Source organism: Solea senegalensis, linkage group LG1 (assembly GCF_019176455.1).
Source record: "Solea senegalensis isolate Sse05_10M linkage group LG1, IFAPA_SoseM_1, whole genome shotgun sequence".
Taxonomy (NCBI): domain Eukaryota; kingdom Metazoa; phylum Chordata; class Actinopteri; order Pleuronectiformes; family Soleidae; genus Solea; species Solea senegalensis.
This window is the reverse complement of record NC_058021.1, coordinates 20959361-20975471: the sequence shown is the minus strand read 5'-3', so window position 1 is coordinate 20975471 and position 16111 is coordinate 20959361. Positions and strand designations below refer to the sequence as shown.

At 39.5% G+C, this 16111-nt stretch overlaps 1 protein-coding gene across 1 annotated transcript in view; it reads left to right on the top strand.

Annotated features, from left to right (window-relative positions):
* The first annotated feature begins 12437 nt into the window (after positions 1 to 12437).
* LOC122780957 (polycomb group RING finger protein 5-A-like) overlaps positions 12438 to 16111 on the top strand; it is a 7692-nt gene continuing 4018 nt past the window's right edge. Inside the window, exon 1 of the mRNA XM_044044795.1 lies at positions 12438 to 12575. The gene's annotated coding sequence lies outside the window, so the exon portion shown is untranslated. The remainder of the gene's footprint in view (positions 12576 to 16111) is intronic.

Genomic DNA, 16111 nt, shown 5'->3' with positions numbered 1-16111 from the left:
ACGTAAAGAAACACCCACAAAAAAGAGTGAACTCTGCTGCTCAAAACACCCAGTTGTAAGCAGATTGATAGGATACATGCTTCTTATCCCTGTCCTCCTCTGTGCCAACGCTCCCTCAGATACATGTGATCGTATTGCTCAACAGAAGCTGTTGAATATTAATGTTGCATCGTTTCAGTTCACGTTGACCAAACACAGGCAGGACAATAACATCACTGACAGCAACAATAATCACAATAAAGTTACAAACTGCAGCTTTAACTTTACCATTTAAACACGTTTGACAATTGACAATGAAACAAAAATGAAAAAAAAAAAGTCATATTCAGACTTGTAACTCTGGCCAAGCATGCGGCACAGATTAGGCACACATGTCCAGATTAAGTGCAATCTATGCTTTCCATAAATGCCTCACGTCCAATGTATATTTCCAGAAAACTAAAGAATTACCAAAGCTTAACATAGATGCACATTGTCTTCAGTAATCAAAGTAACCCGGTAATTGTTGTCTGGGTATATATGGGTACATTGTCAACAGGACATTTTATTTTTGGCATATTTAATGATGCCAATTTATCAAAACGTAAACAGGCCCAATTTATATTCCACAGCATTAATTCCAGAAGCCATAGCAACATTTGTTTGTCTCACTGGAAAGATATTTTTTTGTGTTGCCAATTCATCTAAAGGGATGAAATATTTCTGTACATAAGCCCAGTCAGCGGCGACACAGAGAGACAAAGAAAACACAGTCGCCCCGGTAACGGGAACCTGCAATTTAACTTTCATTGGGATTTAAAGAAATTAAAAGTGTAGCAGTCAAAGTTAAAACCACTGCCACAACAAAACCAAAGCTGGTCCACTCCTAGATATTTGTTCAGGCCTTTGGGGCCGTGTTTTTATTACAGCACACATGGCATAAGATTTAGCTAGTGAAGTGGCATTGTGCCTTTTGATGTGCCTGTTTCAGCGATTATTTTAGTTTGGTGGGTGGTAGCGAGGAAATATAATGCGACGTTTACAGTTAAACAGTTTTATTACAGCCCTTCCTGCGAGTGTAGGAAATGTAATGTTCACCTTAAGGATAAAAGTGGAAGCTTCACGTTGAACTGTGTTTGGAAATGTGGAGGGAATGTACTCACGTGTAGAAAACCGATGGAGTAAATAAGAAAAGCTAAAGATTTATGTTGGAAGCAAACAACTGGTGGCAATTTGCATCTATTGTTCACTCTTCAAAGTGAATCATGTCCGCCGTGTCCTTGCCTTGCCAAACAGCCTATGTGGAGATGAAGACACGGGGAACTAAAGGAGGCATTTCTCTGTCTCCATTTCTCACCCTCCATTTATTCCTTCCTTCCCGTTTTCTCACAAAAGATTGGCACCATTGCAAATGTCACGCTGACAGGTGGGAACTATCCATCAACCTATTAGAGCTGGGGTTTGTGAAATTTGTAGCCGTCCTCCTCAAAGTGTGGGTGGGCTAAACAAGCAGCACAATTAGTCCCACTCATTGGTTGGGAGGACCATAAAATGCAGACATATAGGTGTTGTTTAGGTACCACATACATACCAGCACACTGCTTAAATTCTACTTTCAGTGAGTAAATAAAACTACTAATCTGAAATGTAGTCCCTCTAATTTAAAGCTGTAATTTATAACATTTGTTGTTGTTGATGTCACTATTTCGCCTCTGTTTGGTCTTTGTGACACGATGTGTTTAATTATTTTTATGCTGCATCTGAACGTAAGTAAGTAATACTATCTGATCTGACCGAGGGAGCATTTGTGTGTATACAGTGGCAGCACAGGGGCAGAATAATTCACTTTTCATGTGTGTTTTCAGTAATTTCCCAACATGTTTGCACCATCTCACCATTCTAGACCAATATTACTGTTGCCTCCGTCTACCTTGACACAAAACAAATCACTTCCTGGTGCAGTGCGGGAAATAAAGAGAGAGAGAGAGAGAGAGAGAGAGCTGATAGGCTCAATCAGCATTTGAAAATGGTTTAAATGGGTCACAGTCGCACGCACATCTCAGATATCACTGTGAGAGTTTGTAATATATACCGCCCCCCAAGACAAAGTGTGGATCTTTTTATGTTGTAATTAAAAGACGAGAGCAGTTGGTCACGGACTAGATCAGAACTTTTGCAGGTCTGGAATTTGCTCTTCTCTACTTGGATCAGGACTGGGATCATTCACACAACAGGCAGGCAATGAATAAAACAACAGTTTAGCCATGTTGTGTTTGGGAGTAGAAAAGCTAGTGCACATGTAATGTCAGCAAGAGTTCCAAATTAAAGAGGACAACTGCATGAAACTCTTTTTATGGGAGGGATACTGCATGTGTTCACAGTACAGACATGCACACAACAACGCAGTCAAATACACAATATTATAGGTTATGGTGAAACCTGCCTGCTTATTACTTGGGAAATGACATCAATTGTCACAGACACCAAGAGCAATATTCCAGTGATGTGTTACTCCAGCTTAATTACCGCCGCGCCATTCGTCTCATTTGTGAGGCAAGAGATTGGTACTTGAGGTTGCAATTATCTTACTGAAAGCAGGTGAGGAGAAAGAGCAGATTGATGAAAGCCTAATGTCCTTGATTGATGAAGTGAACAAACAAACAGTGAGGCATGGTCAACCGACTGAGCGCTGATCAAAAGCCAGGCGATAAAAGTCTATGTGCAGAATGTATCATTTATGAACAAATCTACGCTTGCACAGTCATAACATGCTCCCCAGTGGAGCACCGTTGTTGCTTGTTTGCAGTGCCGATCTGCTGCTCATCCCGTCTGTGGTGTGCTAACGCCTCTACTTACCTATTGTATTACCCCACCCGATACTCTAAAGATCTGTTATTGAATCCTGGCATTGCAAAACAAACCATGTGTTTGCTATTATGGCTGTAGGCTGAATCTTGCCAAACAAGATTTATAAAAAAATATCTTTTATCGAAAAAAACCAAAAACAAATCATAACACTTTCTTGATGTCTCAGAATAAAATATGCACGTGTTCATTTGCTCTGAAAGTCCGGTTCGTTTGGAGAGGTGTGAATGTGCAACCAAACTCTGATCCATTGTGGGTTCCACACAGGGCATTGTGGGTAAACACAAGCAAAAGGAAAAGGACCTTAATGATGCCTGTGGACTGAATGTTTGAATTTACACTTGATTTTTACGATTATCTAATCATAAACTAATGATTAATGATTGCCTGACGATAAGTTAACCTTTTTTCTCCCCTACCTTATTGTAAAGTATTGCCCTTCTCTGGGGTTTCCTCCATTTATTCTCCTGATAAAAGTCCTGCTGCTCTCAGTTTAAGTGAGACTTTATGCAGCTGATGAAACAATGTGAGCATTTCATTGGGAAACAGTGGACAAGCTGCATAATAGATGTGTTTGAGTATTTGCTCTGAGTCACATAATCCTCATATAACTGATTTTTTTTTCTCTCAGTGGGTGTTTCATTGGTAACTAATCATATTTGTGATTCCGATCAATACAGTCTCGAGATGCAGCCATGGAAAGAGAGAGTGTGTGTGTGTTTTTAACATTCAAGATTAATGTTCACAAGTAACAGTTATAGCATCAGATTAACAGAAACATCCGAAACACTGGTAATCATAGGTTATTGGTCATGAAAGAAAACAAGTAGCACAATTAATGTATTACTTGTTCAGTCCTGATGTATTCTGGATCATCTCCTGGGTAAGTATAGGTCTGTATATGCCAGAGCTATCCAGTGATAAATATGCAGGACAGGCTTTTCCCTCATCTTAAACTGTGATATTCAATATTATTTGCTCTCATGCTGCTCTTTTTTCCATCTTATTCTCATTTCTCACATCTATGTACGTCTTCAAGACCCTTCATTGTTTCTATCCGACAAAAAGCACAAGTTGATCAATTTTGTTTTCTACTTGAGATTTCCAAATCTCAATGATTATTCTCAGTCTAACCACGCCGCCTGTCCTTTGTGCTGCATGTCACTAGCCCAGCTGGCAAACACAGGGTCATTTGGGGGTCTTGTTTCCAGGGATGTAATACCTCACTACAGACGAGAATCACTAAGCTTCCCTCTGGAGGTTGAGACAACATAGAGGCAAGGGCACGGCGAGATTGCAAGGTAATGAGTCTATTAATTAAAAGCATTCTCAAAGCCGGCTGTAGTCTCGTCCACACGCTGCCATGCACAGACACTGAAAAAGAGACACAGACAGTCCCCAAGGGTTTGCACATGCAGCACAGGTGACCGATCAATTGCTGTTCCCCTCTCCCTGTTTAGCAGCTGAGCGGTGACCGGCACGATTTGAATGAATGTTGTGATGAAGTGGTCTTTGTCCACATGCAGATGAATGAAACACATGCACACAGACGCAGGTGTTGTATTAAATCCAGTGCATCCTCACTCAAGCGGGGAACAGAGAAGCACCAGGGAGACATGATGATAGTGCCTGTGTAGATCTTTAATCTCAGTGTGGAAACCAGTGGTGACCATCCAACCTTACAAGCACACATGCTCACATTCACACAAATAGAGATAATAGAGTCACCAAGGATTGGAAGTTGGTCAGAGGTGACCTGTCATTTCCATTTCTTCTCCACTCATTACGCGTCTGATCAGTGAGTTTTGATTTATCTGAGGTGTGTTAATGTGTGTGTTCTTGGGCCTTGGGGCTAATAAAGGAATAGACAGTTAGGCTCCACAGACATTGATTTGACCCTCTTAGATACAAAAATCACCAAGGTGGCTCCTCCGAGCACACACACACACACACGTTCAACAAAATACGCACACTCCATCGATCAGTGTGACATGTACTGAAGATGACAGATACACTGACAGTAATCAGCACCCAATGTGGAGAAAGGCTTTCCAGCGTGCAAGCCAATTTATGAACGATTGTGAGTGAGTGACAGACAGATGGACACACTGATGCATGAGGACAGGTGAAAAGATGAAAGGAGCGAGGAGGGGAAAGACCAGAGGAGCCAAATGGAGACATGTGTGATGGACCCACAAAGCCAGGAGACAGAAGGGGAAGAAAATGATGCATGCTGGAGGTCAGACAGAAGCATTTCCCCCTACTGGTGGCCTCTACCGCGGGTGTACAATTACACACACACACACACACACACACATGCACGTATGCACTCTTCCCCCACAAGGAGACTGAGATTGGATTATTGATCGCAGTGAGACAGGCTGATCTCAAAGGACAGCAGAGGTCTCTTTATAGAGGGACTTGTGTAGTGATAGTCATTGCTAACAGGAAAACAATAGGTGACCTTAACTCATGGATGATCAAGGCAACACTCACCTCAGTGACTTTAGATATGAGAAAGAGAATATAAGAGAATACAGATTTCATTCACTTTTGGATGACGTGATATTTCATGTAATTTGATCTACGATCAGTAAAGGGAAGCATTTAGTAGGTTTTTATATATTTCACTTGCATCACTGGATATTGAGATTATATGTGTGCATAATAATAATAATAATAATAATAATAATAATAGTGACGCTGATGATGAAGACAAAAAAACATGCAGAAGTTAAAAGGACACTAAATTGACTGTAGTTGTGAAAGGTTGTTTTTTGTGTTGTATTTGTATGTTTCACTGATGCCTTGACTTGTATACTTAAGTGTAACAACCAAGTTTTTCACAAGCAAGAATTTGTTTAAAAGAACAGACAAAAAAGAGGAAGAATACAGCAAAAATTAAATAATGACACCACAAAAAAAATCCTAAATGGAAAGTAGACATAATTGCGTCATTACGTTACATTTTTTAATAAACCAGAGAATGCTGAGGGATAGAAATCCCTTTTATGAGGGAGATGTAACCAAGACAATTTGCCAAGTATAATTTAATGGCAGTGAAGCATTTTTTTCTTTTAAAAAACACATTTTGAAGACCATTTACTTTATAAAGCAAGTCTGACACAACAGGGACTAATAATTTAAATGCGAGAAATCGAACGTCATACAACACAGAAGAAGCCATGTCTCCCACGTACAATTTTACACCCTTAAGCCATCAGGTTATGAGGAATGTTCAGCCATATCATGTAACACACATGTACACAAACACAGAGAGTGGAGGCTGACAGACACTCTTCATCACTGGCTTGCCACTGAGACCTGGAGACTAACCTCACTGATCCACAACCAATTGAAGAAGCTTACTGAACTTATTTCTGAGAAAGATAAGAGGAAACCTCACATTCCCTGAGGGGATAGTTGGTCCTTTTAGCTGCATAATAGGGGACAACAAAAAGATAGATAGAGTAGAGGTATGGTGGTAAAAAGAAGCGCCTGGTTTCATTTAGATGTACAAAGAGAGGACACAAACCAGTAAATAAACAACTGTTCATGACGTGTAAAACAAAAGTCTTGCATTGACATGAACCTAAACAAATGAACGTAGCACAACACAACGTTTTATGTTAATCCTTTGATTGCAAGCGTTTACAATCACACTGAAGTGCAACTCATTCATAATAAACACAGACATTCCACGAGGATAAAGCTGTGAGACACTGATACTCGGCAACAGGAGGTCTCCATTTGGACATTTCAAGGTGAGTTAGAGATGTGTGACCTCATCTGCTTTCCCATGAAAACTGCTTGATGGAACCTCTGCCCTCTTAACTCGGACCTCTTGTCCCGCACTTAACATACAGTAGGTTATATGATGTTAGACAATGAGCAGTATAATACATACTTTTTTGATTGGATTTGACTACAATTAACAAGCCGTACTTATTACTTAATGTCCCTATTCGGAAAAACTTTTTAACATGACCCGTGGATTGGATGGAAATAGTCTCGCAAAGGCTCCTAAACGATTTAAGTATCAGTATGTCATCAAGCAGAAATAGACAACTGTTTTCGGTTTAAATCTGTAATATTCTTAAACCACAATCCATGTTTATATTGGTCCAATATCTTTATTCTCTTGGCTACTAGAATGTGGTTTTCACAAAACAATGACGACTGGATTTAAAGACAGTGTACAAAGAAGACAGCAGGGTTTCCTGGGTATCTATTGCCAGTAGGAGGAGCAGCTGTGTAGAACAACCAAAGTGACTAAATCAACTTGACCTCGTAAGAGAAAAAGAATGTAAGAAAAAAACAGATGAAATAAAAGAGATAAAACAAGAGTTCAATGCTCAATTCTTCAAATTATGATTTTTTTATTTATTTTCTTACTGTTGTCCTTCTGCTTTGAACAGTAGCCAGTCTTCTTCCTTCTGCTGCTTCCCCTTTTGTTTTTACTTGTATACGCGAGGCAATAATATGGTTTTGCCAGTTTGCACATTCTGTATAACATTATGTAAACCCTAGTTTCTCTCAAAAGTGCTCTGAACTATCGCCTTAACTGCCTGAGGAGCCGTGCACGGCACTGGGTCTGAAGAAAAACCTTACAGGCATCTTGCTACTGTTGTGTGTCTATGACAACGACCACATAGTAACCCCACCTGGACTGGTACCTCTTTAAAAAGATAAAAGTAAAGAAAATGTCAAAACCTATAGGCAGCTTTATTTATATGATAATATAATATAATATATAGCACATTTCATGATTAGCAACTCAATGTGCTTTACATAGAAACAGAATACCATTAAACATTTGGAAACATAAAACTATACTACTTGAAATAATACAAAGAACAGAATAATAAAAATGTTAGACTAAAATGGAGCGTAAAATATGATAGTGCAGCATAAAACAATAATTTACTCTAAAATGATTCAAAAGAATGTAAAACGCAGAAGATTTAAATTTGTAAAATGCTATAAAAGAGTTAAATCATAAGCATCTGAGAAAATGTGTTTGTGTGTGTTTAATAATAAAATATTCACATTTGGTGCTACTTTCGGCTCCAGTTTGTTCCACTTGTGTGCAGCATTACAGCTAAAGGCTTCTTCACCATATTTGGTTTAAACCCTGGGCTTAACTATCTATGTCAGTAGATCTCAGAGCCCTACAAGGTGTATATTCTTTTAGTATGTCATTAATGTGTTCTGGTCCTAAACCACTTAGTGATTTGTGGCTGAACTTTAAAGTCTATTCTATAACTGACAGCAAGCCAGTGTAAAAACTTTAAAACTGGAGTGAATGTGCTCTGGTCTTTTTGCTCTGGTTAAACCTGCAGCTGTTTAATGCTGTTTTTGGGGAGTCTTGTCAGAAGACCATTACAATGTTTTATGTCAAGACATTCTGAAGCAACAGAAACAAAAGTGAATTTGACTGCTCAAAAATCCGGTCAGCATCCAGACAGCAAGGGAAGCTCAGATTCCTCTAAAATGTATTTATATTTCAATACTAAACTTGTTCTAGAACGGAATTAGAACATGTCACTAGTTTGTTCAGAATCAGCTGATGGATCGTCTTACGTGATTTTCATATTCCCGTAGCAGCCTCCACATTAAAACCAGCTCAGCTTCAACTGTTTTCTATGGGACGACACAAATTAGTTTGTTTTTTTGCTGCTGTGAGCTCGACGGTGATTGGACAAATGCGGCAAAAACGACACTTCCATGGAAGCTCAGCTTCTCTGGGGGTCAATGGAGCAGTGAGTGGGCGGGCGTGGGACACTGGGCTTCTGCATCAGGATTAGTGGAACTGTCTGAAAGGCGGAACCAGTTTTTGATTGACAGTGTTGCAGAAACATACACAACAGTGGAGCCTTTTCTGCCTCAGTCCAGTGTGGATTTTGCGAGGGAAATCTGTAGACAAATAGCTGGCCGTTGTGTGTTATTTGTTTGGCAATGTGTAAATAAAAACACTTTGATACTATTATAGCATTTCAGTTTTACATAATTATCAAGTTATTGTAGTTGTTCTTTGGCAGAATTTATGTTAGAGTTTATGAATAAATAACTGGGCCTGAAATAAGCTTCCTCCGTTTCAAAGACCAGCAACTGCCATTGGCTTGTTGGTCCTGCCCACCCTTCCCCTGCTGCTGCACACACACAAATGCTACCTCAGTCATGTCTGATAGTGTTGCTTGACAGAGCCCTTTTTCAAATGGATGAAGCACACAAATGATGTTGCATTGTTTCAGTTCATGAAGATAAAACTGAGGCAGAATAACAACAGCAACAAAAAATACCACTGCATAACCCTGCAGCTTGAAGTGTCTTTGCCTTATTGTTGAATTAATGTAATATTATATTTAATATTTAATATTATATAATCTATGTGACATATATGTATATATACATATATGTCATTTGTTATAGCATGCAGATGTCTTTTTAACCCCGAAAAGGGCAAAGTTTGACCTGGTGTCAGTCTTCAGTGATGTGGACAGGAGAGACTGACTTTAGCCTCTCACTCTCCCACACCAAAGTCCAAAGAGAAAATCAGTCATTTTAGCTGCGGGGACACAGGAGCTGCTGTGTCACTGCTGGTGTTAGCTGCTAATGTTAGCATCCACGCCCAGTAACTTATACTATCATTCAGCTTTATTTAGTGATGCCATATTAGCATGTTAGCGTATCACTCACCTATTTTGCAGCCTGAGACACTTAACCTCACAGTCAGTAAAACCAAAATGGCTGCTAGCTGAGACACAAGGGGGAAAAACCTGATTTTAACCACTTAACAAAAGACTAATAAATCCCTGTCAACTTAAGTCTACGATATCTTAAGAACATGATCACATCTTTATCTGACTGTCAGACAGAAGTTTGTCCAGAGAAAATCAGTGATTGTAGCTGTGGGGACACTGCTGCCTCGTGTGGTCACTTTCTGTCACTGAGGTCAATCTGAATCTAAACAAAGGATTTCAAACAGTGATCACCTTAGTGATGGAGGCAGCAGTGGATCAACAACTCCTGTGTGTAATGTTAAAATCACTCATTTTGTGTGTGTGTGTGTGTGTGTGTGTGTGTGTGTGTGTGTGTGTGTTCGTGGTTTACAAACTTCAGTTTCCTGTTGGAAAAGTGTTTAATTATCAATTTAACAGTTTTTAATGGGAAGGTTGTGTTTATCTAAGCAGAGACTGTTTTTCTACTGTTTGTGTAATGTAATATGATATAATATAATATAAGATAATGTAATATAAGATAATATAATATAATATAATATAATATAATATAATATAAGATAATGTAATATAATATAATATAATATAATATAATATAATATAAGATAATATAATATAATATAATATAATATAATATAATATAAGATAAGATAAGATAATATAATATAATATAATATAAGATAATATAATATAAGATAATATAATGTAATGTAATGTAATGTAATGTAATGTAATATAATATAATATAATATAATATAAGATAATGTAATGTAATGTAATGTAATATAATATAATATGATATAATATAATATAATATAATATAATATAAAATAAAGAATGTAGCTTTTCAATTACAATTTTAAACATTGTAATTGATCATTTTAGATATATATATATATATATATAATATAATGTATATAATATACAGTGTACCTGCTGTACTTTGTTCATTTAATGAAACACTAAAGATCTTTTTCACATTTTCAAACCAAAAACATCCCATAAATGACAGCAGCCAGGCTGCAGTGCACTGACCATCCACCAGAGGGCGGAAATCTGCGTCAGAGTGAAGACGACAGGTGTTTAAATGATGACAGTACGCGATATAAAAAGTGCTGTTAGCATTGCTACAGTTACAGTTTAACGATGACATCATTGTCGTCATGTTTGATGTTAACGTCGCTGCTGCAGCGTTAGCATGTCTGTGGTCAGCTGACCTGAGGCGTGAGGCGGGAAATCCGTCACGCCCTGAAAACCATCTGACCCAGCTGCTGTTCAGCTGCTGCAGGGCGCGGTGCTCGACGAGCCGCCGTCACCACCGCGGTGCACGTGTGACAACAGAGACACACACACACACATCAAGGTCATGTGACATGTTTGTGTGTTCTAATGAAACAAAGTAAAAAGACTTTGTTTCTGTACTGAAGTACAAACTCACGTATATATATATATATTATTTACTTTTACCTCTAACTCTCTTTGTTACTCATTACTACCAAATCAAATCAGAAGAGTGGGTATTATGGTCTGTATTATATAATGAGCTGCAGTTTTCACCCATTCACGTAAGTGTCTTTGCTCAAGGACACACATAAATGAGCAGAGCCAGGAATTAAACCCACAACCTTCCAGTTGAAAGACAACTGGCTCTACCACTGAGTCACCGGGGCCTTTTCAATACTGAACTTTAAGACTTTTAATTAAAAGTGACTTCCTCTGTACTTTAAAGCTCTTTATCAGGGTTTAGGTTCAGGTTTAATGCACAGGTGTAAAAGTCAAGGCTCGTGGACCAAATCCAGCCCACGATACACCTGTGTTCAGCCCGTGACAGAATTATGTTCAGTGTTTCCTACTCATAGACTCACAGCTGAACTTTTATCTTCATATGTCGAGTAAAAACTTCATTCATAAATGTGTGTTTTGTCTGAGAGGGTAATCTACGGGTAAATCGATGTGTTTGTTTTATTTTATTTGTGTTTGCTAACATCTTAACACAGCAGTGTCAAACTCAGATGACCTGGGGGCCAATGAGTGTCTGGTCTGGTCAACAGGGAGCTTAAAGAAATCTTAGTTACGATGTTTACTTCACAATAAAACAATGAATCTCAATCTAAAATAAAGTCAATAATATTGCCAACTGTAATTAAAACATCAAACAAGTTTATATTTATACATATTTTTATATATAAAGATGTATGTATACGTATATATATATATATACGTATACATGCAGCATATATATTTATATGACTCAGCTGCTGCAGGGCGCGGCACTCTAGGAGCCGCCGTCACCACCGTGGTGCATGTGTGACAACAGAGACGCACACATGCAACATTTAATGTTGAATGTAATACATGTAATAATGTGTTATTGTTACTGTAAAAGATATTTCTAGTAAATATATTTATGTATGTATGAGATTCTGTTATTATTTCGCTGTAACATGATGTTTAGTGGCGGGCCACATGTGGCCCACGAGCCGGCAGTTTGACACCCATGTACATCTTTGTCTCTGGTTTGTTTCTTAAAGAAGAAAATGATTTATTTTACATAAACATGCGAGAGAAAGAAAGTCAAACAAATCAAAATAAAAATCATAATTCACATGGTTTTATTTGTCTTTTTTGTCCCCTCACAGTCTGCCGTAGTTTCTTCATTAAAGTATAATCTGGTTTTATGTCTTTCGATTTCAGCTCCTGGTTTAAGGTTAGTTATTCAGTTATGATAGTTAAGGTTAACGAGGACTAGTCCTGTGTGTGTGTGTGTGTGTGTGTGTGTGTCTCAGTTACACAACTGCTTTCAGTTTGTCAGCTCTGCTCCCCGCCCACCTCCTCCTCCTCCTCCTCCTCCTGTTCTGGGCGGACTGGGTCAGACCAGTTCCGCGTTCTCTGCTCCTCACAATCATCCACGCACTTTCACGCAGCGTGTGTGGATCCTGCGGTGTCATGGTGGACGTGCGGGGCGTCGCTGCTGCTGCTGCGGAGAATCAGGTTTGTTTGTCGGGTCTCAATATTTCAGCTGCGTAGACGATGAAGATGATGAAGATGATGATAAACTGCGACGTTTACGTTCGAGACAAACTTCTCAAACGCGCGCGCTCTCTCTCTCTCTCTGTCCACGCGCTAACCGTAAAATATCCCGCGTGCGTTGCTCTTCCTCAAAATGCCGTGACGTGACGTTACTGTAACTTTTACTGTCGATACGTGTCGCGTGCGTCCACGGCTGTGTGTGTGTGTGTGTGTGAGAGAGAGAGAGAGCACGAGAGAGAATACGTTGAGGAGTCGGCGCGTGCGCGTACGTCCACGCGCGCACCTGCGTTTGAACACGTTATTTGATGATTTGTTTGTTTGTGGCCTAAAAGAATGTCCTCCATTGATGTTGTTTTGACACTGATGACGTAACAGTGACGCGACTCACGATGAGATAAGCAGATCCTCTGTGTGTGTGTGTGTGTTGGGATTTCTTAGTTGCGCAGTCGGAGATTTGTAGTAAAAACTCACTCACTCACTCACCCACCCACCCACCCACAGTATCATAACAGTCTGTGTGACGTCATTTTAAAATAGAAGTTTCGTTGTTAAAGTTACTCCTGTGTATGTGTGTGTGTGACTGTGATGACGTCACACACTTTATCAAAAAGTTCCTCTGAAACATTTGTTTAAGTAAAATAATATAAAGTAGTGATGAGTATTAACTCTGTCATGATGATGATGATGATGATGATGAAGAGCTGTGAGTCTCTGACATCACCACCGGAGGGCAGACTCATGAAATATAATATATCAGAAAACTCACATTTAATTTAGTGTTACCTTCTAAGTGATGCTAACAGATGTAGGCTACTTCAAAGTGATGCTGACAGATGTAGGCTTCTTCAAAGTGATGCTGACAGATGTAGGCTACTTCAAAGTGATGCTGACAGATGTAGGCTTCTTCAAAGTGATGCTGACAGATGTAGGCTACTTCAAAGTGATGCTGACAGATGTAGGCTACTTCAGAGTGATGCTAACAGATGTAGGCTTCTTCAAAGTGATGATAACAGATGTAGGCTACTTCAAAGTGATGCTAACAGATGTAGGCTACTTCAAAGTGATGCTGACAGATGTAGGCTACTTCAAAGTGATGCTGACAGATGTAGGCTACTTCAAGTGATGTGATGATAACAGATGTAGGCTACTTCAAAGTGATGCTGACAGATGTAGGCTACTTCAAAGTGATGCTGACAGATGTAGGCTACTTCAAAGTGATGCTGACAGATGTAGGCTACTTCAAAGTGATGATAACAGATGTAGGCTACAGTGATGCTAACAGATGGCTACTTCAAAGTGATGCTAACAGATGTAGGCTTCTTCAAAGTGATGATAACAGATGTAGGCTACTTCAAAGTGATGCTAACAGATGTAGGCTACTTCAAAGTGATGCTAACAGATGTAGGCTACTTCAAAGTGATGCTAACAGATGTAGGCTACTTCAAAGTGATGCTAACAGATGTAAGCTTCTTCAAAGTGATGATAACGCTACTTCAAAGTGATGATAACTACTTCAGAGTGATGCTAACAGTAGATGTTAGCTACTTCAAAGTAGTGATGGGCAGATGAAGCCTCGTGAAGCCTTTCCATCCAACTGGTTCGAGAAAAGGTTCATTTCTTGAGGCTTCATGTGCGCACAAACCCCCTGCTGGTCAAAACCTTTATTGACATTTAAACTGTTTGCGAGGCCTCTTGGTGCATGGGAATAATCACTGCTAACAGAAATAAAATTGATTTTGTATGGTTCATTCAGTCATTCATTCATCTATTATGTTTTGATTAATATGTGGGTAATGCTAATAGTGGTGTATTAGTAATTACTAATAATATATAATACTAATTATTATTATTATTATTATTATTATTGCTTACTTCACCAGTATAATTTCAGTCAATGATTAAATAAATCCAGTAGGACATGAGGTATTTGTTAAAAGTGTTACAGTGTTTTCAAAGGATGGGACGGACATGGGACATCAATTGTGCTTGTGACTTTATTTGTTGTTGTTTAAAAACGTCAATTTCTCTACAGTGGTGGGACTCAGCCGGTTTCTTTTCTTGGAGACAACCTGGTACTGAGGAGGCAGGAGTGCACAAGTATCCCACTGTGGGATACTTGTGCACTCCTGCCTCCTCAGTACTGCAGAGGATCCTCAGTCCTGCCAATATTAGGTTCTGCCAGGTACCGTTGTGCTTCCACTGTGGCATCAGCAAAAACATTTGTTGTCTTTCTTCATTCGGATACCATGGCATCCTAATGGCTCCAGAGTTTATTTCCTGGAAAGCAGAAAAATATATAAATTAGGTCATAACTCCAAAGTAGTATGTAAATCAAACCAAAAATACTGACCAGGTCGTTCAGCTCCAGAATCCTGTGAAGTGGAAGCTACAGGTGGCAGTGAGCGAGAAGTAGACCCTATAATGTGTGAACATTCAGCTGTGAGCCGTTTGATGGCTTCCTCTTTCTTCATTGGACAGAAGAAGCCAAGTGCCTTAAATCTTGGGTCTAGCAGTGTTGCAAGAGACAGGATGCTCATACTCTGCACCTTGTATAGCTTCTCCCTCAGGAGCCTTATGAGGTGCTCTCCCAGTTCCTGAGCCACCGGTACTGCTACTTTTGCAGTCTCCTCCTGGATCGTCTTCTCAATCATTTTGAGCAATGGCACCACTTTGGAGCCAGATACTTTTTTCTCTTCTGAGAGCTCGATTGTGGCCTCAAAAAAAGGAGAAAGTACTGCCAGGCACTCACACACAATAGAGAAATCCTCTGAGGTCAGAGCAGTAATGTCAGTTTTTAGGCCCGCCAAAGCTGCCCCCACAGGCTCCCTGAGCTCTGCTACTCGCTCCAACATCTGGAAGGTGCCGTTCCACCGAGCTTCGACCTCTTGGATTAGTTTCTTCTTGGGCATCCCCATCTGGTCTTGAACTTGGTCCAGCTTTTCCTTAAATGTAAATAAAAGAAGAGAAACACATACTTTATTAATGCCCTTAGGGAAATTATTTCTCTGTATTTGACCCATCCTAGAATTAGGAACAGTGGGCTGGCTGGACTTGAACCGGCGACCTTCTGCCAAGTTCCCTTTCCACTTGGCCACGGGCTGCCCTAAAAAGTAGATGTTACACATGTAGTAATGTAAAACAATGTGTAAACAAATGTGAGAATAAAGTTAGTCACTTTGGCAGTTGTGCTGCTTCTAGCCCACCAGCTTTCTTGCCTTTATGCGAATGCTGGATAGTGCTGGGGTTAGTTCCAGGGCCTTTTTCACTACTTAATTAAGCATGTGAGCAATACACACTGCATGGCGCAGCTTCAGCTCCCTGCCACAGGCAATCATGTTTGATGCACCATCAGTAACTAGATAGATAGATAGATAGATAGATAGATAGATGCTTTATTGTCATTGTACTTGTAATTGAGGTGCAACTCCTAGATTGTGTTATAAGGATAAGGATACCCATCACCCATGTTCTCACATTCAGCCTCGCACAGTAAACTG